The sequence below is a fragment of the Sander vitreus genome, chromosome 2 (assembly GCF_031162955.1).
Source record: "Sander vitreus isolate 19-12246 chromosome 2, sanVit1, whole genome shotgun sequence".
NCBI classification, from domain to species: domain Eukaryota; kingdom Metazoa; phylum Chordata; class Actinopteri; order Perciformes; family Percidae; genus Sander; species Sander vitreus.
This window is the reverse complement of record NC_135856.1, coordinates 8,067,800-8,092,409: the sequence shown is the minus strand read 5'-3', so window position 1 is coordinate 8,092,409 and position 24,610 is coordinate 8,067,800.

Below are 24,610 nucleotides of genomic sequence, written 5' to 3'. Positions count from 1 at the left end.
GGCATCTCACTGATTAGCCTGACTAGCTGATTATTGATGTACTGGTTAATGGTGTTCCCAGAACAAAACAGACAGACAGACAGATGAGGAGGAGGGGGAGGATGAGGAGGAGGAGGGAGGTTCATGACAATAATAAAGAGGGATAGAAACAGAACACAGCAATATCCCTTTGACTCTTTCATCGACAAGAAGAGGACAATTTTTCCATTATAAATCTTTTTTTACTGGTAAAAGAACTGTGTAAAGCCTAGGAAATATAACATTTTACATGCAGTATATCATAAACATAAAAAAGTCATTTAAAATAACCAGAAATCCCAGTTTGGGATCCCAGTTTGGGGGAAAAAAAGATTTTTGTGGTATTCTACAAACCAAAAAAAATGTGTATTCCCTGTTCAGTTCAATTTAGACTCACTCTTTTTGAAGGAAAATGTGGCAAGTGAAGTGGCCAAACTGTTACTAAGCTTAAGTATGGATTTGTTTAAATATAGGGCTTTTTCACAGACACACACACACACACACACACACACACACACACACACACACACACACATACACACACATACACATATATATATATACAAGTTATTTGATTGGTATTTAACAGACAACACATACACAACAAAACAGATCCCTACCCAACCCACAACCAACCCTTCCCAACATCCTTTTGGTTACCTTGGTGGTTACAGAAAAGGAAAAATATATTTAAAAAAACTTGTCTATTAGACAAATAGACAAACATTATACAGTACACCTTATACAAAGAAAGCTAGACATAAGGTAATAATCCTATTACAGACAGAGAAGACTATAATAATCCAGAGTGTAACCTATTTTCTACCACTGGTCATTATCAAAATAACTAAAAAAAGGTCCCCATACCTCATACAATTTGGACTTACTTTCCTGCAGGCATATATTGTGTTTTATACAGTCTATGATTGTGACATATCGCATAGCAGAACAAGCAGAGGCTGCATTCCATTTAGGCCTTGGGCTCACCATGGTGAAAAAGGTCTGTTGATATTAGTATTAGCCTAACTATCCTTCAATTTACTTAAAAAAAAAAAAAAATCATAGGATAGCTATAATAATTTCACCAAATATACAATTCAAATACAATTTACATTTACTATACATGTTGTAATCAGAAAACATTCAAAACCATTCCACTGATTGTCAGTAGTGGAATAATTATTCAGATCTTTACTCATGTGAAAGTAGCTATACAGTACAATAGTAATACTTTGTAATAATAATAATAATAATAATAATAATAATAATAATAATAATAATACTCCATTACAAGTAGGTCTACACAATCATACTTCAGTAAAAGTACAGAAGTATTAGCAAAATGATGCTCCCGTCAGTGTTATTATGCTGTATTTTAATAATTTTATTGAACTAATGAAAGACTGAGTAAGCAGCATTTGTAGCTGGTTGAGCTGGAGCAAATTCTTACTACTTTATTTTTTGCAGATTAATCTACAGCAATGCATCACGTTTTACAAGATAAGAAGTGAGCTATAGTAGAAGTTTAAAGTAGCAAATCATTGCAATGCTCAAAATAAAGTATCTTAAATTTGCACTTGAGTAAATGTACTTGGTTTAGCATGTTTTTAGAAAATGACTTCCCAGTTTTCAGACTTTCTCCGTGGTATTCAGTTATATCATTGTTTTCAGTAAGCGCTCTAAAATGCATCAATATATTACCCATAAAAAAACTCGAGAATCAGGCTACAGAATCTACCTTGAAGGAAAAGTGCTAAAGATCACCATTAAAGGTATTTTCTGGCTCTATGTGTTTCCAACTCTCTGTGCAGTGTGGAGACTCTGCTGTCTTTGATTGCATGTTACCTCTTCTTTTTTTAAGTCCTCCTGGGCATTATAATCCACAGTTCTGTGTGTGTTTACATGTTTGTCTGTCTACATGGGTTTGTATCAGTGGCTACATGCGCGTGTGTTCATGTATGCAGCCGTGTGTGTGTGTATGTGTGTGTCTGTTGTTCGTGTATAGTCCCTGGGTGGCTGTTCCCCTGCTGTAGACGCCTGTTCTGGCGATAGCATTGTCTCCATGTCCAAAGACCTGCCGGCTGCCCTATTCCACCACGTCTTTATCATGCTAATACAGAGAAAGAAGGAAGGAGGGAGGAGGGAGAAGGGAGGAGGGAACGATAGCTCGACAAACAGAGAGACAGGGGTAATCTTTCCCCTCCGTCCTCGTCCCTTCATTCTCAACACCTCCTCTGTTCTCCGTTCTCTCTATCCCCCTCTATACTTCCCTTTCTTCTCGTCCCCGCACCCTCTTCATCTGCCGCTTTCTTATCTTCCCCCTTACTTCTTTGATAATCCCTCCGAACATTGTCTTCATAATTACACACAACAATGATTCCCATCCTTGCAAGAGAAATGTGCGCTGTGCATGGAGACTATTTCATAGATGAAGACCAATGTGTGAATTAATAACTTGGGTCTCTCATATAAGGTTGTTTCTGTGTGTGTGTGTGTGTGTGTGTGTGTGTGTTTGAAGGGGGAGCACGTAGAACCCAGTGTTGTTTTAACACAACTGTTACATTATGCATGCTGACAGCACTGCCTGTCCCCATTAAAGGCCCATCTTGTTTCCCCATTATATCTGGTTTCTCTGTTAATAGAGCTCTTTGTGTAGCACTTCCCTTTATACCGGGGTTGTTACAACAGAAAGGTCAGCGTCGGTACAACCTGCTACACTGCTGCGCCGCACAAGGCCCTGAATGATGACGACCGCATAGTCCTCTCATTACAGGAGGTGTATTCATTTAGATTTTCTTTCTGTATCACTTTCTTAGAAGGCATACTTAATGGGGTTCATAAGCTGTAAATAATAACTTGATTAATGGTTAATAAATAATGTATTACTGCCTTATAGATTAGTAGTAGTAACTACAAAATGAAAACTTTTGATTGTGTAAATCCACTGGCTGGTGCATATTTCCCTTTGTCTTTTAAGCTAACTCTTGTATATAATAATTCATCAGAAAGACCACATGGATCTCCATCTCTTCAAAAGATGTTCATAAAAGTAATTTGGTTTTCTAAATACATGAATGTAGGAGCGTACAAAGCATGGTACACTCCACCCTAACCGAAACAGAGATAGATTCTGTTGAATGAGTAATTCATTCAATGTGAAAAAACCTTAACAAATGCAAGGGGCCTCATTGGGGGGCTCATGTCCACCAATGAGTGGCTCAATCCACAACCACAATCTACCCCTAACATTTCCCAAGTGCTTTGAGTTACCTAAACAAAACCTTAACAATCTTAATCATGCTTTAGTTACTATAAATGGATTTTAATGAAAAAAAAAAATCTAAATAAATATGTCGACAATGATCAGTTTGTAGATACATGTAATATAAATGTGCTAATGCAAATTAGTTGTATATGATCATAGTTTTTTTTGTCCAATGGACAGGTCGACCACTTACTTTCTGGAAAAGACTTGCACCCAGACCAAAATCCATTAATTAGCCTAATATTTGCATGTGCAGACATGATGGAATATTTTAGTGCGAGAACCCTTTATTAATCTTTCACTAACACCCCTCACCACAGGCTTATTATTAAGTTAAAAAAAACGTACGACCCTTTATTAATGACTTTTCTTCCAATAAGATAAGCCTCCTGTCATAAATGTTTCCTTCATCCATCCGCTTCATCTCATCAGTCAGAAGCTGAACAGATAGAAAATGAAATGTTATGTTTGACGTCAAGTTGAATTCCCAAATGAAGTGAAGCCACATCCATGAATCTTTCCTTTTTTTAGTACCCATAGTTCTGTGGGTTTGAAGCACGTTTCCATCCAAATTCTGTCACAACTAGAAAAATGTATGTGATTATATTTGCATTGAATCCATCAAGCGGTTTAACGTAGCTACTACTTAGAAATCCTCCATCATCACAAACGCTGTGGAATGACTTCATTATAATAACGGCATGAAATAATATCCCGCTCCTTCTGCCATCTTTTCTCTTCATTGCCTTCTCCTATCCCCCCATTTTTTTCTCTCTCATTGGTACCTTTTTGACCTCCCTCTCGCTCTCTCATCTGAGTCCACTGTGTGTAGGCCTCTGCCACTGATCCATGGATGGTAATGGCCATTCCTGCTGCTCCCACAGCACACATCATTACTACTGGAACACCCAGACGGAGAGCGACAGACGGAGAAGGAAAGAGGGAAAAAGAGCAAGAGAAAGAAAGAAGATGAAGAAAGGAGGAAGAGGCTATATTTTGGTTTTAAAAGTATAATCATGACATAAGAGCGTGTGTGTGTGTGTGTGTGTGTGTGTGTGTGTGTGTGTGTGTGTGTGTGTGTGTGTGTGTCGGGATCATTTCATGGTGAGGATTAGACAGGGCCAGGTAACATATCTTGTTTCCTGTGACCTGCTCATCGCGAGGTTTCCCACACTCATCACTTCACTCTATCACATCCCTCTTGCTGAGATATAAAACATATAGACATTGTTCCCTCCGATCCCAAACACACACACACACACACACACACACACACACACACACACACACACACACACACACACACACACACACACACACACACACACACACACACACACACACACACCGCGTTACATCCCACACTTCCTATACAGCTCAGCTGTAAATCCAAATTATCTCCAAATTCCACATTCATACTCTCACTTTCAGTCTATCTGTGTGTGTGTAATGCTATATTCCTGTCACACTGAAAACTTGAAAGATGTGTGTGTTTCCTGTAACTCACTGTGGGTTATGATAACAACCGTTTCTCCTGTCAACAGCCCATAATGTCAGATTTACAGGGTTGCCCCCGGTAACCAGCCGGGCTGGCACGGCTGAGCGATTCTACAGCATCTGTCAGAGTCAGAGAGACCATCTATCACACACACATATCTAATGTGTGTCTCTCACACAGATTTTCAGTATAACAGTGATACGATGTCAGCGCGTATTATGCAGAGGCGGCGCCAGGGAGGGGCTAGGGGGTGCTGTAGCTACCCCTAGGACTGCCATAGCACCCCCTTAGCACCCCCAAGAAATTGCTGTGGTTGATTTATAAATAAATAAAAAATCGTTAATGTGTAAATAGTATAATTTATATTTGAAAAATGAATAAATACATTAATAAAACAAACCGATTATTTTTAGGCTAAAAAACACAGGTGATCGTATTTGGCCAAAGGGTGCAGCACACATTGAACTTTTGACCTTACTTTCGCAGTAACGTATTCATACAGAAGAAGAAGAGCTCAATATTTGGAGCCATTAGGATTAGAGAAGTGAGTCTAACGCTAGCAATGGATCGTTTTTTAGACTTTATCAAAATCTGTAAATGAGACTGAAAGATATGGTGAACTTGTCACCAACCGGGACGAAGAAAAGCGGCCGGAGGAAGGTGATCTGACCACGGCTGTGATTGCTGCTGAGGATGCTTAACGTCACCCTGCTGGGTCCATGCAAGAACTTTACTCTTATCTCTGTCTCGTAGAAAAGCATTACAGTGAACATGTGTTTTATAGAAATGTGAATAAATGGATCACCAAATCTAAAGTTATACAGAGCACTGGACATCGGTTTATTTTTAGCCCAGAAAACGCGTTCGCCCTCAGTGGCTTATTTAGATATATTAAGTCACTACAGATATGACTACATTATTTTGACCATACGTGCAAGTGTGAGGATACATGTGCGTGTGTGTTTATGTGTGTGCTTGGCTATGGGTGGTGTATTTAGCCTGCTGCATTAATCTTCTGAGCCATTGTATGAGAGCTGCAGTAATGATTGTTTGAACCTGGCTTGTTGGCTGGTATTTGAAATATGTTTGGTGGGCTAATCAGAGTTCTATGGTGCTGTTGTTTCGGCAACTTTAAATCAATCTCTCTCGTTCGTTTGCTTAGTAAACCGCGGCGGAGGCGTTCTCTTAATACATCCATGGGCGGTGGTGGGTGGGCATCTGCGCGAGTGTGTGTAATGTTAGCCTATTTGTGTCAAGGGAAACTCAAAATTTCAGAGCATCCTCACTGAAACGTCCAGCAACCCCAAAGCACCAGCAAAAGAACATCTCTGGCGCCGCCACTGGTATTATGCAACAGCTCTCCCTTTCTTCTCTTTGCTTCTGTTTGAGACTATGCAAAAATCTACATTGGTTGTTTGTTCAAACTGCTTAAAACAATCTATGTCATGTGTGGTGTCAATGAAGGAAGTTGTTCTTGTAGTGCAGCAAAAGGAAGAGGATGAGGTGGATTTGCGAGCGTACAAAGCATCTGATTGTGCCGGGGTTCTAAGCGTGGTTCTGAATCGGCATTTACATTTCAGATTTTTTCAGCATTTCAAATAATCCAATCCAATCAGCTGCTGGTATTCATTTTTTGGGCGTCAATACAGATTAGCGCCACCTGCTGTTATGGAGCGGTATTACGTCTCGTCGCTTTGGTGTGTTCCAAGGAACTTTTTTGACCAACTCGGGGAGACTGATCAGTCCAACTGCCTTTTCTGCCAACGGTCGGCCGTCTGGTTGGTGTGTAACTGCCTTGAAAGATCTGTAGCTGCCAGACTCCTTTTAGAAAACCTTTAATTTGACCACACGGTCTGACATCGTCTGCCTCGCTCAGTCGTGGTTGTGGTTCTCCCATGATTCCCTTCCTTCCAGTGGGCCCAGCAATACGGCCTGGCTCCCAGGAAGCAGGCAGTAAACTCCACCTTCCTCGTAGCTTTGGAGCTCAACTAGAAGTATTATATTTAAGAATTTTTTGGTGACTACATGAGTGTTTGGAACATACTGGACAAAAAGATCAACAGCAGATAAGTGGATAATGTTGCAGTTTGAAAGAATCCAGTCAGTCTACAGCTGCCCTTCTTTTCACCGTTTGAGGCTAGTATTTTAGTATTTGATGAAATGTAGAATTCTGATCAGAAAACACTTATGTACTGTAGGTCATCTTTGGAGTGTCCAAATGGCTCATTTTTGGAACAACCTACTTAGTTAAGTTATGAGGATATGTTCAGATTGTGTTCCCACATCTTGGTGAAGTGAAAATAGCACAAACTTACTAAACAGTAGGAGTTATGCCTTTCTTCCCCAATAATGTGATCAAAGCTGTGTTTTAACACTTTTAAATGGGCTTCACTGTGAAACCTGGGGGACATATCAGAGGATGGGATCGTGTACCACATTCACATTCTGGCTGTTCTTATCACTCCACACTATTCTACATCTGATCTTGGTAGACTATTTTAATTCTTATCATAATAGACTATTTCATGCACTGATGCCTTTTTACTCCCGTGCAGCTGTGATGAGGTCTAATTGGTTTGTTATGCACATATTCTCAGTCTGCCTCACCGTGCAGCGGGCAGAATTTTATTGTTTTCTCTTGTTTCCTTTTCTTCAGTTTTGCACTTTCACTATTGTGGAAACAGCAGCGTTGGCCTAATTCTCTCTTGATATATCTTAACGCGCGCGCACACACACACACACACACACACACACACACACACACACACACACACACACACACACACACACACACACACACACACACACCAAACGTTAATAGTTGTTGCAGTAATCACTGATGATTGTCCACTGAAGCGCAACTGCTGTCTCTTCTAATCTCAAACACAAGGTCACACAAATGAACAGGTGCAATGACATGATGTCTTTGGTTTTTCTATCGATGAATCTGTCAGCCTGTAATTTCTCAGTTAAAAAGTAGACAGAGACTGAATGAAAATACAAAGTATTTAGTTAGTAAGTATAACTGTAAACAAAGCATCAAAGGCCAGGATAGAGTAAGAAGTGTAGTGACCATGTTCTGGCACAAGGATTTTCACTTTCACTTCTTTCGCCTCTCTCACACCTCTCAGCTTGTTTCTGTCTCTGTGTGAGAGGGATTCTCAGGGATGTTAAGCTGCCCTGGTAAGCCTCAGTAAGCAGTTGGAGACATATTGTACCCTGCTGTGCCACATTGTTTTCACTTGTACTTCTCTGCCACTTTGACTTTTCCTCTCCCTCTCCTTCCTTTATTTAAAGTTAATTTTGAAACCAAAGATTGATTCTGTAGAGATAGTAGGAGCCGTGGAAGAAGTACTTAGATCTTTTACTTAGGTAAAAGAAGAAATACCCAAGTGTAGAAACACTCCGTTACAAATAAAAGCCCTGCATTCAAAATTGTACTTGAGTAAAGATACAAAAGTATAACCATCAGAATATAAGTACCAAAAGTAAAAGTACTCATTATACAGAATTCCCCATTTGAGAATAATTCATGTTATATTATTGGATTTAAATTATTGATGCATTAATGTTTTCATCTCTTTTTAGTTGCAGCTGGTAAAAGTGCAGGACTAATTTAAACTACTTTATATACTACTGGGTAACTTGTGAATTCACTTCAGAGGATCAATAAAGTCTTATCATATCCGATGATAAAATGTATTAGTTCATTTAGATATAGTATTATTAATCTGAATCTGCAAAAACTAAAGTTAATAAATAAATGTAGAGGAGTAAAAGTAGAAAGTTGCAGAAAATGGAAATTAACTCAGTTTGATCTGGACCGAGACCACGTTCCAACTGACCAAGGTTTGGCTGTTTGGTCCGGACCGGAGTCCAGTGGAGTTTCACACCTGTAACATTGGTTCGGATCAAACTAAAAAGTCAGAAAATACAGACCAAACAAAGTAGGTGTGAAAGGGATGCAACAACCTAATGCACTATTTCTCATCTAAGTTTCATTTAGAAACCTTCTGCAAACATTTCCATTCTGTGGATAGCTAAGGAGAAATGTAACGCCTCCAGAGCAGCGATCATGTTGATCCAGTTTGAAGTAAAAGCCATAGCCTAGCGAGTGGCACATTAGTCTGGGTCAACGGAAGTACGTTTCCAAGATAATTGCCTGACATGGTGAGATGTCCCCCACCTTCTGCTTTCTGTGTGTTGCCGTTGTCAAACTACGTTCGCTAAGGGAAGCACAACTAAATTTGAGCTAGCAAGCTTCACGCTGAAAATGGCAAGTTGTGAACAAAATTTGGATCGTTCAACAAGGCAGGTCTGCTTGGTTCGTTCGGTTAATGATTGTAAAGAATGTGATTACAGCATTTACTCTCTAATTGGGACGTTTTGGGACCATTTGATGGGGACTGCTATGGACAAAATACACACAGCGATACACTGGTAAGAGCAAATTAAGTTTAACCATGTATCCAGCTAATTCAAATAGCTAACATTACTGTATTGTGTGAACAGTTAACTTCATTTATTATTGCATGTGTTCCACCAAAACAAGCTCCTTCCAACAACATGAACAGCAGCACCAACCTACACCTCCTTACATACCTTACAGGTAATCAATTATTGTGGCCTAATTTCACTATATTCATAAAGTACATATAAACACACTTTGGCCAAAACAATACATTTTTTAGAGAATTTTACCCATAAATGAATAAGACATAACAGACCAAATATGTATGTAACCATCAGTTTAAGGGGGGAAAAAACACCTTTGATAAGACAGACCTTCACACCCCTGCTGCTCCTCATACATGGTACAACCAGGAAGTATAATTGCAGAATATTTTGCCTGAAGACCAGGAGGCAGGTGCGGAGTAAAGGTAAGTCAGTACACAGATACCATATAATTAAAATAGTGTTTGCAGTACTTCTCATATAATCAAACATTAGACAGTAGGCCCAAATGCTTATTTCTGTTTTATACTTTTTGTATGACTAACTTCATGTGCCAAGTAGTACTGGTACTGACAAATTCTCCTTTGTTGCACAATAATTAACACACACAGTCTAAAACAGAGCTGTTGTAGAATATAAGCTGTGTTGTACCATCCAGTTTTATGTAGCCTCGATATAGAGGGTTTTCATGACGCGTCATCAGAACGGAAGTCGCTATATTGGAGGTACTCTGCATCACAACAAAGCACAGGCACTGAAGTAGATCCCGATCGGCGTCAAGGAAAATGGTTAATTATAGACGTGTTTTAGGTTGTACCAATAGGTCAGACCGAGAAAAACATTTGGAATATTATCGACTTCCAAAAGTTATTAAAAACCAGGGAGAGGAATGCCAGAAGTTATCAGAGGAATGGAGGTGCTTGTGGTTGGCAAAGCTCAACCAGGATCTACGAGGGAAAAATCTGTCTTGTTCGGTCTTTGAAATGAAAAAAAACAACTATTGAGAGTCACTTGGCTACACCGTCAGTATCGCAATGATATCATACAGTTAAGGTTAGGTTGATTAAAGACGTTATTGCATTACTTACTTTGGCCTTAACAACACAACGGTCGTTAATGACTTGGTACTGCGTCTCCCTCCACACACCATCTGGTTATAAGCCTCCAAACTTTTGTAGGATTTAAGGTTTTCGCTGTGTATGGCCTCGGCGAAAAAAACAGAAAGTTGACTATATCGGGATATGCAACTGAAGGAAGAATCACCAGGTCGCCATGGATCCAAGAAGAGGGAGCCAACTTGTAGGGATCTGCACCACCAGTAAACTGTACTTTTGTGGTCCAAATTCTTCCATGCCTTTGCATCTTGGACGCGTTTTGATGAGCTTTTCTATTGTTTAGACATAAAGTATTAAAGTATCCAAAGTGCACAATACTCCATTACTCCATTCAGTTGTTTACACCGAGTGCCTCCAATATGGCCGCGCATCCAGGTTACCGCCCAGAACGTGACGTCGGGGGAAAACCCTCTATAGAAACGGCTCCACAAACAAGGAATAGTTTGCAGACAGATATGAATTGATAGTACAAATACATCTCATGAATGAACTGTTAACTCATTGTGCAGTTAGTGCCAATCTAGCTTGCATGCTAACCGTCAGTTGCTAATGAGTTAGTTGTTACTTGCCTGTTTAAGCTAGTAGTAAAGCCCTCAAAGTGTTCACGGTCACCAAGCTTCTAGCAAAGCCTATTTGGCCATTATGTGCATATAAACTGTGTTGTGTCACTTTCTGGTACGACAAGGACTTCATGGAAAGGGTCTTTTTAGTGTCAAAGAAAGTGTATTTATTTATTTTTTTTACAAATCAGGTCCCAACATTATCCGAAAATGCCTATACTCACATGTAGCATACAAGAAGAGATTGTCCGTCTCAGACGCAATCTCACACAGGATCATTTGGTTTAGGCGAGGAGTGGTGCCTGTGTAGAGCGTGTAGGAGGCACATGACACGGATTACACCGTGGTCACGTAGCCAGTCCTTATTTGGTTATAAACAACTAAGTCTCTTGCCGCTCCTTGAATTTGTTTGACGGTTTTGGGGTTGGCCCTTACCGATAGAAGTTCCCATATCTCGCCGTCTCTCCAGTTAAACATTTTCGTTGGCAACTTTATGTTAATTACCTTTCTTCTTTACCCTCAGATGTTTGTTTTCATGTTTCCATGATGGAAACGTCATTAACACGCACACTCGCTCAGACAATGATCTGCTCTATTCACACATCGAGCTCAATCGGACAAATACTTTGTAATTGGGAGCTGGCAGGGTAAAGTCTGTAAGATGTCCGGTCCAACTGATTCGGACATTTGCGTTCTCACATACAGCTTGGTTGGGTAACGTCTAGATAAGTTCAGGTTTGCAGTGCATGTGTGAAAGGGGCTCAGTTCTTGGGTCCAAATCTTAATATATATTAATAGTCTTAATATTGTCATTTACCAAAGTGAGGTCTAGCCATAATGGATGAACAATTATAACTCAGAACAATAAATGTGCACTGGAGTCACCACCTGGGTGTGTGTGATATGTCATCATATGTAATGTTAGTCACTGCCCCTCTGACAGCTCATGTCAATAGGTGGGTGATACAGCTGTCATCATATTGTGGTGTGAATGAGCTTGGCTCAAGTGTGTGTGTGTGTGTGTGTGTGTGTGTGTGTGTGTGTGTGTGTGTGTGTGTGTGTGTGTGTGTGTGTGTGTGTGTTTGTGTGTGTGTGTTCCCAGACTGAAGCCCAGAGGACAGATGGTGGGTTCAGAAGCAGACTGACACACCGTAACCAAGCGATTACACACTCAATGACTCCCCCTGAAAAAAGAGGGAGAGAGGAGGACAGGGGGGAGAAAATGGAAAGTAAAATAAGTGGGAAAGAGGGTGGGAGCGGATCAATGTATGAGGAGAAAAGAGGAAAAGGTAAAGGGTGTCAAATTTGCAAAGGAAAATTTGTAGATTTAAAAATGGGGGAATGAGAAGTGAGTCAGATAAATGAATAAAACGAGTTGAAATGAAAGAGGAGGTGGAGAGCGAGGGGTGAGGGAAGAGATGGTGTGGAGTGAGAAGTATGAAGTAATGGATGGATAGAGAGACTGAGGCCTTTAGGGACACCGGATTACATGATAGCCAATTAGAGCGAAGGATGTTAGAAACTCCCCTGATGAAACGGATATGTGATTGGTTCAGGGTTTATTATGCTCACTGAGCTACCGTTGCTTCTTTAATACACTCAGAGGCACTCGCATACACAATCGCAGATTAGATTTGGTAATCTTAAACTGGTGGTGTTTTTTCTTTTTTTTTGTCAAGTGATACGGTGGTGTTGTTGATCTGGCACTAGCAACATGATTTATTTTAATGTGTCACAGATGATATGTGTGCAGATGTGAGACAAGACACCAGATTTATTTAAGGTGGATTCTAACCTCTGCACACAAGAAGCACTGTTTACAGCAGTAAGCCAGACCAAAAACACCCCCGACACACACACACACCACCACCACCCGAGTCTAGCCCGGCCCAGGTCAGGTCAAGCGGGATCATGGGAAACCATTCCTGTGGCCCTTCTCACCTTTTTCATCTCGGAGCGTCTCAAAAACATCCCAGACGTCATGCTCTCTGCCCTCCTTCTCTTCCTCTTCTTTCCCTCTGTCTTCACGCAGACAATCTCTCACACACTTTCAAGTCTAACCCTACTTTTTTCACAGCTCTGAAACAACAGTAGCCACAGAGGAAATTTTCATGGTGCGGTTTAGTGGTAATAGGATGGATTTTCAGTAGCACATGCATGTTTAGACTGTCTTAACCTGTATTCACATGGATTCCGGCAGACGGTGTTAGTGTTAGTGGTGAGGCCGGCAGAGAATACCGTTAAAGGAAGATGGCATTGCTGTCTAAAGTTAAAATATTTAAACTTTTTGCCGTCCTCTGCGACTGAACACACAACCGGGTGTCACGTAGCTCCCTCAAGGAGAAAACATGGATGACATGCAACAACATCCAGATGATTAGAGCTTGAAATCAAGACATAACAAGAAGCTACAAGCTAAAAGTTGACTAAAAACATGGAAGAGGAACTCTACATTCTTTTGCACTCTACACATAATCACATAGATCCTTGTCGGCAAATTATGTTGATACATGTGATTTTTCCATCAAACATATGTGGTGTGTTAAAAAATGCTTTAAATGGGCACGTCTGTGCTGCATTCCGGCTGCGTCTTGGTTTTGTTCCATCTTCCGCCATGCACCATACCACACCGGGAGCGTCTCAGAAGTGGAGCGTCTTGCCTGCCCGACTCACAGATTTTATTGTCTCTACTTTGTACTTTACAGAACAATCACGTGTTTATTAAGCTAGTATCTACTTTCCACTCCAGGCACTCCTACAGTTAAACTCCATGCCTTCTCTTTTCTAAAGATCCGTGGTGTCTGTTATGTTTTTCCACCTCCAAGATGAATCTGTCGTCATCTGTGGTGTTGTAGAGGAGACATATACGATATTGGGGGGTGTCATTTGGTAAACGCAGTGCAGACGCGCCTGGTGGAAAATAGGGGTAAGTTTCTCACTCCTCTCTAAACGTGATGAAAGTCTCTGAGATCTATTTTGTATGACAGCTGCAGCGCCAAGTACAAAAAGCAGAACACTAGGTTACCGTAGCTCGAGTTTGTGCCTCTCACACATAGCTGCTGGTAGCGTTAGCAATCCTGTTAAATGGCAGCTGAAAAATGTACAAGACTTTTCTAGCATTATTTGATGGTGTAGTTACCATGCAAGGGCAGTACTGAGAGGGCCTTTTCCTTCTTTCATGTCACTGCAGAATCATTGTGAAACTTTAAATCCAGCCCCATGTGGACTTCTGAAGCTGCTTGAGTAGATATTTACAGATTCAGGGATTAGGAAGATAGCTCCTATTAAAACTGAGTCCTCATCATTTGACTGTCATTCTATTTAATCATTACTAAATGGACTCATTAAATTCCTCCTCTGAAGTGTTTCCCTTCAAACTCTGTGGCTTTGATACGCTGCACAGACACACATTCAAATACACAGACACACTGCGCTGACCCAGTCTATTGAAGAGACTTTTATCAAATGTAATTTATCAGCTTTCTAATGCGACCAGAACTTGTGATGCAGTTAATTCTCCTAGAAGGATTAGTGTGTGTGTGTGTGTGTGTGTGTGTGTGTGTGTGTGTGTGTGTGTGTGTGTGTGTGTTTACTGGAGTGCTGTTGTGTGCTGTAGTAAAAAAAGGCACGTTCTTTTGGTGTGCAACTGTAGATTTATGAAATATGTATTTTTGCCTGAAACTTTTATACATTAAATGTTCCTCACCATAGAGCACAGGTTTGTGCCACAGTGGTATTTTTGGATGGCAGCATGTTTTGGAAAACATAAAAAAAATGTTGTAGTAGTTTTGTTTTGACTCTTTCTTCTGTACGGACATTCATGGGTTCCAGAGGATGAATTTGAATGGTGGCTTTGGTGATCAGCTGACTTTTTCTCTAGCGCCACCATGAGGTTGATATTTGTGATTTTAAATTGTATATCTTAACAACTGTTGGATGGATGACATGTAATTTGCTACACACATTCATGTCCCCTTTAGGATTAATTGTACTTGTACTTTGGTGATTCCTTAAATTTCCAAATAGCACCACCATCAGCTACAAATAAAAAACGTGTCCCGTACTTTGTTGTATGACTACTTGCTGTTCCTAAATAAAGCCTCACAGAGCTGCTAGCATGTGGACTCTTTTTAATGCGTAAATGCCATAGCTTGAATTTACGTGCTCTATGACATGACTGTGTATAATACAGTAAATAATAGTCAGAAATTTCTTGCCCTCCTCTTCATGCCTTACTCAGCTCTCCTCAAATGTTTTCTTTACTCCTACCTCTCCTCCCATCATCTCCCGCTCTCCTCACCCGCCGCCTCTCCTTTTTATCGCAGCCGAAAACAGGTCGTTGACGGTTAATAGATTTAGCCACTATACGGGTGGAGAGACAATGAGAGACCCATCAATTTATCCGCCGTTTAACTGCTCCAATCTAACCTCCGTAAACTCACTCGGTGAAACTCATTTCTGTGTTTCCTCGCCAATCTGAAAAGCTATCATCTCACTAATCTTGGGCTTTCAATTCGCCAGGGGGACAGGGGGAGTCAGACCAATCCCGTATCTCGGAGATGATCCGTTAGCCTGGCGTAAATGTTTATAACACGGGGCAATCTCCAGGGTTTACACGTGCATGTCCAGTCATACACACACATTTTTTTCTTTTCTTCCTGTCTCCTCTCTCTCTCGCTCTCGCTCTCGCTCTCGCTCTCGCTCTCGCTCTCGCTCTCTCTCTTTCTCTCTCGCTCTCCAGGGCGTTTAGGGATGTGAAAGCTGTTATTGGGCAGGTCAGTGGAGTGGAACTGTCAGATAATAGGCTAGTTACCGTGGCAGCACATGAATGAGGGATGGAACAGAGGATGGAGACAGAGGGAATAGAAACGCTCAACTCACTCCTTAATCGGAAGGTAAACTGGAAATCTGCGGAGTTTAGACTCCCTGCTGAAACCTATAGAGGGGGGGGGGAGAAAAGTAAGTGAGTGAGCGAGATAGAGGAGGACAGAGGAAATGTGAATGGGCATGGAGCAGAGATAAAGATACAGAGAGGGAGCATATTACCATTCCCAGGGAACCAGGTGTTTATTTCTCTATTTGTAAACACTGGCTTCATTACCCAGAGTTCAACAGGAGCAGGCTGGGCTGCGGCTGCATCAAGGTCACACCAATCAGACAGCGAATAGGAAGAAAGACGGAAGAGGGAACACAAATTACGAAATGTATCCTCTGCTGCTGCTGCTCTTGGCCCTCCATCCTTGCCATTTCCTATCTGTCTCCGATCCTCCTCACCCCTCCTTCCCTCTCTCCCTCCCTCCCCTCCTCGCTCAGCTTGCTCACCCTCCATCTCCCCTCGCTCCGTGGTCCACAGGGAGTAGAACTCTTCCGGCCGTTTCCCACTTCCTCTGATAGAGATTGACAAACTCTGCTTTGTAGAATGACACTTGTTTGTATGTGTGTACGTCTAGTTTGTTTGACGCATTGGCCAGCACTCTCACAACCTAATTTGTTGCCTATAAACACTTGTTTTTGTTGGTCAGAGTCATAAGGAAAGAGTTAGCTTTGTTGTGTTTATGTATTAAGGTCGATTTGTAGGTTTAAATTTTTGCAAACACTTGAAGTGAAAACTCATCCTGCAGGAATGGCATTACTTCATCAAACTGCTGGTGACAACTTACTTCAGGTAGACATATTAGTCATAAAATCTGATGGAATTGGCAATTCATAGCAACTAATTAGTTAGATTAGCAGAAAAGTCTAATCTACCTGCATAACCATTTGCAGTAGCCGTCAACATTGTGCTTGGAGAACAAATCTAGTATATTCACCTGTTTACCTAAACGTAACTGCCTCAAGGCTTATAGGTAAGCATAGTCTTCTTTAATTTTAGGCCTATGTTTCCAACCTCCAAGCCAATCAAATAGCTTTTGTCCTAACCCCCGTGGGGCAACGCGGCCTAAAATGTCTATTCTGATGAGTGACTCATAGTCATGAGATGGCCGCAGGGATGGTCTTGCTATCTTGAGCTTATCTACTTCACCTTTTCCTCTGTGTTTACTCTGTTTACATTTGAAAACTTGACCGACCAGCCATCTAGCTAACCCAGACTATCAGAGTCGGCAGGAGACTGGCAAGTTGAGTTCTCTATCCTGATGAGGGACTCAAAGCCACATGCCATCACCGTCCAACGTCAACCACATAAAGCACAACTCATATTTGTAAAATAGACAATTCAACATACATTTTGCGGAGGTGGCAGAGAGGTGACTGGAGAGGTCTGCACCTTCTAGACGTAGGCCGTGACTTCACTAATGTGGATACATTCCAAACATGATAAATGGAGTATACAAAGAGCTGACCTGTGTGTTTCAGATGAGATCCAAAAAGCTTGCTGTCCAAACTGAAAGAAACCAATGGAAAAAAATTACTGTCTCTTCTTCCACCTCTTTTTTTTTGGGCAGAAAATAACAAAATTTTGCAACACCTCAACATCGGGGAAACATTGGGGTTGAAAGGATCAACTTTTTAGACAGACAAATGCTCTCTGCTTGGTCCCTGTGGGTTAATACTCTTTTTATCAACTCTTTTTGTGATCACTTATGTGTTTCACTATAGCCAAACACAATACAGACACAGTTCTTTTTTGTCTGCATGGGTATCAAACTGTGATTTAATCTCACATTGTAAACGGAAATAAGATAACCACTTTTGTATTATGAAAGTTCACAATATAAAATTGTTCCTACAACATATAGTAGTCCTTATCCACGCGTGGGTTTGGATAGCTGTTTTTCAACACTGTTTTTTTTTGGTAGAGGGAAAATGCCAGTTTAAGCAAAAATGGAGAGAAAACGGGTGCAATTTCAAAATGTGTCTGCAATACTGTGGACATGACCTCAGTGCCGACACTTTTTGACCCTGGGTTCAAGCAGTATTGTTCTCACCAGCCCCGACAAGCCAAACTAGACACATAAATACCCCAGAGCTCAACTAAACCACTCAAAACCAGCTTGACGTGATTGCACCCTCAAGTATAAATTATGGTTTGATATGTGAAGGTATCTGGTTGCACGTGGGTGTGTATTCAGATAAAAGCTTTTTTTTGGGGGGTATTGTAATAATCACAGATTCTTTTGATGTCCTGGGCTTGAAAAAGGCTCTCAACAGGGCTGTTCTCCAAACTGTGCTAATCTCTCAAAGGTAGCGAAGAGGAGGAGAGGCAGGAGGAAGAAAGAAATGCGTAGAGGCGAGGAAGAAAACGGAGAAAGGGAGGAGGAGGATGGAGGTGGAGGAAGAGATCAGTGAGAAAGAGGCCAGACTTGTGGAGAGATGGAGGGAGAGGAGGGCAGAAATGGGAAAATGAATGAGAGGAAAAGTGATAAGAACTCTTGCTTTTGAACTTGAAGAGCTTAATTTGAAATGTCAGGGCTACCCCCACCCCACCATCATCCTCCCACCTCCTCCCTCTATTCTGCCGCACTCCCTCTCCTAAGGAGTCCCTGTTGTGCAGTAGTGTGGATTAAAATAATTAAACAGGCTCTGTTTTAATTAAGACAATAAAGCCGGGGGTCTCTAGGTAAGACCTGAGAGAGAACGAGTGAGGGAGTGAGGGAGGGAGATGATAAAGTGTTCTAACGAGAGAGGCGGGATTATAGGAGTTACAGAGGGAGATGCATTATCTTCATTACTTATCCATCTTGTCTATTTCTAGGCACGAGATTGCATTATCACTTTCTACATGTTTGCACTGGTCGTCCATGTACCAAAACCCATGTGAATGTTTCGTGTTGAGGGCTGCACATGTAATGACGTGTAAGGCCTGTATGTGAGCATGAATGTATAAACGCATTTATATTGCGTTTCCCGCCGCCTGTGAAGCGTGTGTGTGTGTGTGTGTGTGTGTGTGTGTGTGTGTGTGTGTGCGTGCCTTTTTTTCCTCTTCCTCTCAGCCTGCTAATGAACTATTTATTTATTTCTTGGAGCGAGGGTGTTGGGTGGAGAGAAACTCAAATGAAATGTCATATCTCATTGTGTCTCCCTGTGAGAAGGGGGGGCAGAGGGAACAGAGGGACAGGATTGCTGCTGAATTATATTCGTAGGATTCAGAGGGGAGTGATTACAGGACGAAGAGGGAGGGGATATAAAGAGTAAGACAGTGAGAGAAGGAGAGAGAGACGGGGAGGAGGGGGGAGAAACAAGTCATTTATCTCCCATCAGTTATTGTTATGTGTGTCATGTTGCTTCTCTGTAACATCATCAGACCGCGGTTCGGCGCTTCAGATGTTGGACTCTGAATGTTGTAAAATTGGACACACACACACACACACACACACACACACACACACACACACACACAAGTGAGCCACAACATTGTTTTAACACAACCCATCTAGACGTACCAGAGGGACAGGCTACTGCTTATCTAGTAGTAGCTGTTATCATTGTGTACACACACACATACACACACAGGGCCTTGCCACCAACCCAGAGGAGATTAGAACTTCTAATCTTCTCTTGTCCCTACTTGTGTTGCACCAACATACACAAAAACACACTCAAACACTGTGCTGTTTCCTAACAGGAGACTTTCAAGGGATCTCCACGACCTGCAACCCTTCAATAGACTGGGCTTAGAATGACAGACGGAAGGTGGCAGTAGCTACTTTTTGGTAGCTTGTCTACTTGTACTGTGTATAACAAGTGAAGAAGAACATAACATAACTGGCCTTAAATATGAGTAAAGCTCTCAATCAACCTGCTGTGTTTATTAGTTCTTTCACCTGTACTTATATCTGATCATTGTGATTCAATTCTAATCAATGCTAACAAAAAATATGATCAGACAATTGAGAATCTTTTTTTAGCCATGCTAGTTGTATGGATGGCAATGTTGGTCGTTCCGCCACTTTAGTCCAGACTGAAATCTCTGAAAACAACTATTGGATGGATTGCCCTGAATCATTGTACAGTCATCCTACTGACTTTGGTGATCCCCTGACTTCTTCTTTGGTGCCACCAGGAGGTTGATGGTTGTGGTTTTGAGTGAAATGTCTCGACAACTTTTGGATGGATTGTCATGAATTTTGGTTCTGACATTCATGTCCCCCTCAGGGTGATTTGTTTTAACTTTTCATGTATCGCCACCATCGGGTCAAATATTTAATACCCCATAAAGACATCATGCATGCCAGGTAACTCGTTGACGTAGGTACTGGTATTACAACTAGAGTTGGTCCCCAGGCGCCGCACTATGACCGCTCACGGATCCTAATAAGTTAGGATGGGTTAAATGCAGGGGATACATTTCTCATGTGTAAATGTACTTGGCAAATAAAACAAAACTTATGCTGAAAAAATTAAATAAAAATATTATCTTGCCTGCAAAATGAACGACATTCCCATGAGCCATAGCTGTACTTTGTGTTTAGTGTCAATTAGCAAATGTCAGCTTGCTGCTAACACTACAATGGTAAACATTACACCTGCTACACATCAGCCCACGTGATAAGGGTCAGGTCTTAGAAGGCCCTCGAGTTTCTCTGTTCCCTTGAGAGTTTAATGTGACCGTATCCTCTCCCTGAGCCTTTCTCACGACCCTACATGTCTGCGCCACAGGTGCAAAAACACACCGATACACAAACAAACAAACTGTGAAAACAAACGCAGGCTAATGACGGGACAGCTGCGCTCCGCTCACCAGGGTTCTCTCAATAAGTTAAGTGCTTCTTTATGACTTTCCCTTAAGGAGTTAATGTGTCGGGGGGGGTAGTGAGAGAGAGAGAGAGAGGTATCACCCCAGCATTCAGTATGGCACAAGTCTGCTTCAATTCTTCACCTGTTTTGAAGAAGGCTGATGATATATAGCCTACACGCTTAAACCTGCACTAAAAGAAGGAAAACCACACAGTGCTCAGTTGTCACCTGCAGAATGCAAAGTGTGACTGTTGTGCAACAGAATATACTTTATATGTTTAATCCATTTTTCTCGTTTTTTCTTGTTGCTTGTTACGTTTTCCGTGTTTATTTTCCGATCATATTTGTCTGATCAAGTGTTAAGTTATTTCTACAGAGCTCTGCAGCAAACAACTAACTTGCAAGTGTAAATATTCAGACTCCCAGTAGCACAAGAGCGTAACCAAAGAAACCATTTGCAACGACACGCTGAACCTTCAGCTCCGTTCAGAAGCAGGAGGTTGCAGGAGCTGATACACTGGGCCAGCTTTTTCTCCATTAACGGTCAAAAAACAGTCCACCCTTTAGGACGTTAATATTTCAGTCCGGGTTCATCAATAAAATACTGAGGCTAAAACGTCAGTCTGAAATAAATTTTGTGGGTAAGAATATTGCTGGGCTGTACTCAGGCCAGGGGCAAGAAATGAGACTGTCACACGTACAATATTCAATAACAAAATCCCATCATCCTCTTCTGCAGGCCAGCCCTAAAACTATGCCAGTCAGCTACTGACACTTCCTGAAGTTGAAGAAATTATTTGCAGAGAGGTGACATCTTTCAGTTCTTATTTGGTGAGGTCAGACTAGTACCTTATTTATATTTTATGAGAGTGTGCTGCAAAAGTAGCACTAATATTTTGTATGTTTTTATTAAAGAGCAACTAGGAGGTAAAAAAAAAACACAGGAAACCACTTAATATACATGACAATATTAAGTTTCACTGAGATCAAATGTCTGTTTCAAAGAGCACAAGACCAAACCATATAAAACACACGTAAGGATGGCAGACAAAGCATTACATGTTGAGGCAAAATACAAATCATGCAATACAGAACAAAGTGATTAAATGTCTAATTAGCAACCTCATTGGCCAATACAAATACAGAAATAGAGAAAAACAAAACATTCTTATTAGTCTGATGAGCTGATCATCTCGTTGTTATTGCCATTAAGAGCATTTGAAGCATGCTTGTCAAAAAAATGTCTGACCTTGACATTTCCAACAAAAAGTAATTATTTGAACACTAACAATAATTACAGAGTGATAGGAGTTGGTAACATATACTGTACAAGTACTGTTCATGTCAATGCATCATGAATAATCCAAATATATAATAATGTAACTGAGACATCCTGCATAATGAGCACTCTTACTTTTTATACTTTAAGTACATTTTGTTGCCAATACTTCCATACTTTTACTTAAGTTATATTTTGAAACCAGGACTTAGTATTTTGATAGTGTGGTTGTTCTACTTTTACTTAAGTAAAGGATCTGAATACTTCTGCCACCACTGCTGAATTGCTGTTTTTGTTTAACTTTATTAAATATGTTAGCCAATTTGTTGTTGGCAGGGGTACTTCTGGTCTAATCGGCATCCTGTCAACGTCATTTCAGGTGTCACAGAAGCTTTTTATTCCAAAAAACGATTTAAGAGTTTATTTGATTTACAACAACTTGTACAGTGTTTTTTTTGCCATTTTTCAGTTGCTATTTTTTCAAAATATGGCTAACTAGCCTATGTAGGATGATGATGTCCACTTTCTTAATCACAACTACAAAGCTTTGACTAGTCAATGGTTTCTCTAACTGGGTAAAACAGCCTTCAATAGGAACAATACCAAACATATTTGAATTGCTGAATTAATCTGGCTAGGATTGTTGGTTTTGGAACATTTTAAAGAAAACAAAATTTGGCCAACACAGATTTCACTGTTCGTGCATCGGAAAGAAGCTTTAACTATTTTTCAGACTGTCTGTACTGCACTTCATTCCGAGTCTATATGAGTCTAAAGGCCTTTTGTCATCACCCATAAACCCTAATACTCAGTGGAGCTTTGAATGTTGACTTCTGATGAATGCGGGGCCGTTGTACTTTACGTTAGGTCTAGTGAAAAGCTTCTAAGATGCATGCATGTCTGGTTTTCTATAAAATCACCCTCTCGGGCTACTTCACCATCTACTGTGAGTGACTATTTAGCATTATAAAAGGGCACAGTGAGATTGCAGTCCCGCTGTTCGGTAAAACAGTGCAGCGCGTTGTTTTCTGTGACGACATATGCTGTTGTCTGTGCTTATCTCATGAATAAAGTGAGGTTTAGAATAAAGCTACGCAGAAGGCTGGCCTCAGTCTGGTGTGTATGAAAAAGGCTGCAGAGCAAGTAATAGCAGCAGGCATGTGGGAGTGTTTAATGGAGAGTGGAGTAATTTGCGCTTTTTAATGATGATTAGAGGAGGAAATTGGCTCAGATTTACAGTGTCACCACTGAGACAGAGGAGGGAGAAAATAGAATAAAGGCCTCTAAATTGTCTGATACTCGTGTGTGTGTGTGTGTGTGTGTGTGTGTGTGTGTGCGTGCGTGTGTGTAGTCTGGTGTGAGACAGAGCGAGAGACCCGTAACGTTCGACTGACCCCCCTCACAACACCCATCCACCCACACACCTCCACACCTCCACTTCCAGAGGAAATGTATCACTTAAACCAACTGCAGCTCAGCTCACAGAACTTAATGAATCTGGACTCAATTTTACGCCTAGCTGCCCTTCCAGCTGACACACACACACACACACACACACACACACACACACACACACACACACACACACACACACACACACACACACACACACACACCCACTTAAATACTGAGGCAGTCTTACCTATAGCTGGGTGGTACTCTTAGTGACGTAAAGAGGAAATTGGAAAAGTGTGATTATGGCACTGATTGGCAGAAGACTCCTCTCCGAATTTTCTGTCTTCTCATGAACACTTTATTCTCCTTTTGACCTCCATTATCCAACGAAAACCTCCTGACGTACAACTCTGCCTCTTCATGGCCCTTTTATCTCTTTCTTCTACTTTTTTTCCCTCTCTACTGATTGCACTATTTGGCAAATAATAATGTGAAAAACTTGCAGTGGACAAATAAAAGGAATGTTTGGTTTTTATATTTACAAAATGCAAAGGATTTTGTCCATGGTAATGTTTTGCCTGCAAAGAATGCAGTAAGTCTGATATTCAGAATAACCTTTTTGTTACGACCTATTTACTCTCACTTTGCCATCTTGACACTGTAGATGATTTTGGGGGCAATATTAAATTTAATTTAATCACCTTATCTGGCTGATCTGATCATTTCCTGTCATGTTGTTAAAGTGCTCCTATTATTCTTTTTGGCTTTTTCCCTTTCCTTTATTGTGATATATATCTTTTTTGTGCACGTTATAGGTTTACAAAGTGAAAAATCCCAAAGTCCACCCAAAGGGACTTACCATCTCCAACAGAAAACACTGTTCACAAACTGCTCCAAACAGCTCTGTTGTAGCCCAGCCTTTACTTCAGAGACAAACGTGGTCACTTTGTGACACGTTATAATGCTCGCCTAGCTGCTAGCGTGGCACTCCCTCATACTCTGCTTCTGACTGGCTAGTAGTCCTTACCTAGCTACTGAGCATGTGCAACTCCCAACAAAGATGGAACAGAAGTGAGATGCCTCACTCTGTATCTAAAACAGAGAGCTCAACACACAGGGTGAAAAGAGGAGCTGCAGCAATGTGCAGTACGACAGAAATATGGTGTTTTTTGAAAATGAAACCATGTAAACCTATTCTGATATAACATCTAAATACAATTATGAACCTGAAAATGAGCATAATATGAGCACTTTAAATAATTTAATGATGAGATACCCTGATGTACCTAATTGAAAAATTCACAATACCTGCCAATCATACTTTTGCGGGGGTTTTGGTGAAAGTTATTC